Below are 3,419 nucleotides of genomic sequence, written 5' to 3'. Positions count from 1 at the left end.
AAATTAAGATGACAGGATTTGTAGAAGGGGTTTTGTTTTTAGCATTAACTAATACACAAACAATCTCACCTGCTCATTCTTCAATGGATATATAATATTTTATGTCAACTAGCTATATGCAATTTATCCATAAATCTCTGAATATTAAAAATTTATGAGGAGTGAAAGTAAATGACTCATTCTAAACTCTAAGACATGTAATAAGTCTTTCTATTTTGGATTGATTAGGACATAAAAGTCATGTGTTTCCTCACCATTTAAAAAATGTGTTTTGGATAACAAAATTCATTCCAGGTGAAAGAAAATAAATAACTTAGAAGTCTTGGTATTTTATCCCAATTTTGCTTTACTAAACATTAATGAAATAGTATTGATTTTATGGGAATTACTTTGTTTAGCTCTATGTACAATAAATGAAAATGTTTCTCACCTGTTTTTGTATGCATGTCAGCAAGAATAGGTACTGATAAAAACATCCCAGTTCATTGCAAATATAAACTGTGAAAAATGTGCAAAATTAAGCAATATTCTATATAAGCAAAATTACTCTTTCTTATCATGTTATGACATAAGGAGAGAAAAAATGTTTTGATTTAAAAATCTGTCAGCTATCATGTAATTTAATATGTAGTGACATATACTGTTAAAAGGTACATATTAACATTAAAGACCCAAACCCCAGTGATTAATATTATAGTGATGACAGGATGAGAGAGCCTAATTTTAATCCACTGTTTATCTATGTAGGGTAATTTATAGATCATTCGACATGTTTTAATAGTACACATAAAAAGATATCCTCTAATACCCACTTGCTTTCAAGATCTGAAATTTTCAGTTACAAATACAAAGAAATACCAAAGGATGCCTTCATTGGATATGTATACAAAGAGCTAGTCACCCCATACACAGTTTATAAAAAGTTATCTGTTAATAACAAAACTGCTCCAAAGACCTAAGGCCTCTTAATATTCTACTTTAATATCAAGGAGTTGACTTAAAATGAGGGCAGAAACACAAAGAGTGGACAACGCATTGATTTGCCTGCCAAATATAGTTTTACCATCATAAATCTCAGGCTGACAACTGCACAAAGCTTTCTTCAACGAAACACTTCCAAGTAAAGGCACTTATTCACTGATTGGCTGATAGTTACCATGACAACTGATGCCACAATTAGACAAGTACAATCCCATTTTCAAACATGCACACAATTCATTAATTCAGCAGGACTTTGTCGATGGTATATTATGAGAGAAATATTTAATACTATTCAGAGGCTGATATATTTGCCTCTTATCTAGGGTAAAATAAATTATAGGAAGTGATGAAAACAACCATTTAATTAGACTAATGTAAGTTTGACAAGCAGCTTAGTGAATTTAAGTGTTTTTAATAATTTTGTAGGTGTCTCTTTCTGTAAACTCAAGGACTGTTGCTTTAACCTTCAAGTTATTTTCCCATGGCTCCTTTAAAAAAAGGTTGGAGAGAATGGAAGTCTAATTTTCCACATTCTAGATAAGATGACAACAAATATTTCTTAGGCACTTGAGAGGAAATAATTTTACTCAATGTTGAATGGTATTTAAATTTAACAGATATTTATCTTTGGGTCTTTAACATTAATATTTGCAAAAGGAGCCATGTACTTATCTTTTGTCTATGTAGAAACCATATTTACCAGAGATGTTTTCTAAGACACACTGACAGTATAGATTCAGAATCTAATACTAATAAAAGTAGTCTAATATGAGTAAAAATTGTGTATATCTTATCAATCAAACTCCTGAAAACAAAATGCTGATATTTTTAAGTTCACTTCTCCATACTGTGATCCAAAGGGCATGTGAAAATGCTTTTAATGAGTTAAAATCTCATACATGTTTATGTGCTTCTGTTTATGTTTGTAGGAACATATAGGGGAAGGTGTGGAAGACTAGACATTAAATTATTAATATAGTTTACTTCAGAGTTATGGACTGGGTTGAATGGGGAAATAATCTTTCTTTACACATTTTTAAAATTGATTTAATTACAGTTAAGTTTAATTAACTTCAAGTACAAAATCCAATAAAATACTAAAAATCATTGCAATATCATTAAAAATCAGGGAATGAAAATATTATGTTTAATATGATGTCGTTTTATTCTATATGTATCATATATATCAGTGCAAATCAGTGTGTGTTATGTTTAAGTGCATAAAATTGAAAAATAAACTAGAAGAATGTACACTAAATCATTACTGTTGATTATGCTTGGATAGTGCAATTATTTCTTTATGTTAGTCTCTTTACTTATTTGTACTGTTTGCAATGAAAATAATTTAATTATTTATTAACAAGTAATTGTCAAATTCAATAAAAATAAGAGAATAAAACATTTGTTGCTTACATTCTATGTGTAATACTCATTGTTAGACACCAATACTCATTGCTGGATGCAAAGAAGAAAGTTTCTGTCTTCAAGATCATTATGATTTAATGGAGAAATTATGTAAGTATGAAAAATTATAACACATGGTATAAAGAATATAAATGATGATTCTACAGCAGTTCAGAATAAGCATCGCACACCTTTTTAAGGACATGGATTTGCCATGTTAATACTACCATTTTTGTAAAGCATAAAGGCTAAATTATTTGATCCATGTACAATCTGAATATTTTAAAAAAATAACAACCCAAACTGAATTTGTTTAGGTAATAAGAGAACTAAGGCAATTTCAAAACTATTTAGCTCTTCTCAACGAGGTGGCGGAGTGCATTGGTTGTGGCGACCATGTGGCCTTCCAAGCAGACAGAGATGCAGATCTTTGCTAAGACCCTAACTGGCAAGACTATCACCCTTGAGGTTGAGCCCAGTGACACCATTGAGAATGTCAAAGCTAAAATCCAAGACAGGAGGACATGCCACCTGACCAGCAGTGACTGATTTTTGTGGGCAAACAGCTGCAGGATGGCAGCACTTTCTCAGACTACAATGTTCAGAAAGAGTCCACCCTGCACTTGGTGCTTCATCTGCGTGGTGGTATCATCCAGCCTTCCCTCCACCAGCTCACCCAGAAGTACAACTGCAACAAGATGATCTGACACAAGTGTTATGCCTACCTGCACCCCCATGCTGTCAACTGCGGCATGAAGAAATGTGGCCACACCAACAACCTGCACCCCAAGAAGAAGGCTAAATAAAACCCCGCCATCACCTCCTCTGGCCTATAAGGCAGTCTTCTGCCTAAACCCTGTGACCCTGGGGCCTCAATAAGGTTTCCCTTTCATTGACTGAAAAAAAAAACACTTGAAGTAGGACAACAGTAAAAAAAATAGCCCTTGTCAGTGTGGCTGAGTTGGTTGGGACTTGTCATGAAAAGCAAAAGGTTTGAGTCCCAGTCAGGGAATATACCTAGGTTTGCAATTCAG

At 33.0% G+C, this 3,419-nt stretch overlaps 1 pseudogene; it reads left to right on the top strand.

Annotated features, from left to right (window-relative positions):
* Window positions 1-2,805: 2,805 nt before the first annotated feature.
* Window positions 2,806-3,191, top strand: LOC123814595 (annotated as a pseudogene).
* Window positions 3,192-3,419: the final 228 nt, after the last annotated feature.

The sequence above is a fragment of the Phyllostomus hastatus genome, unplaced genomic scaffold (assembly GCF_019186645.2).
Source record: "Phyllostomus hastatus isolate PE091 unplaced genomic scaffold, TTU_PhHast_1.1 phas_contig_16, whole genome shotgun sequence".
Taxonomy (NCBI): domain Eukaryota; kingdom Metazoa; phylum Chordata; class Mammalia; order Chiroptera; family Phyllostomidae; genus Phyllostomus; species Phyllostomus hastatus.
This window is presented reverse-complemented; position numbering and strand designations above follow the sequence as displayed.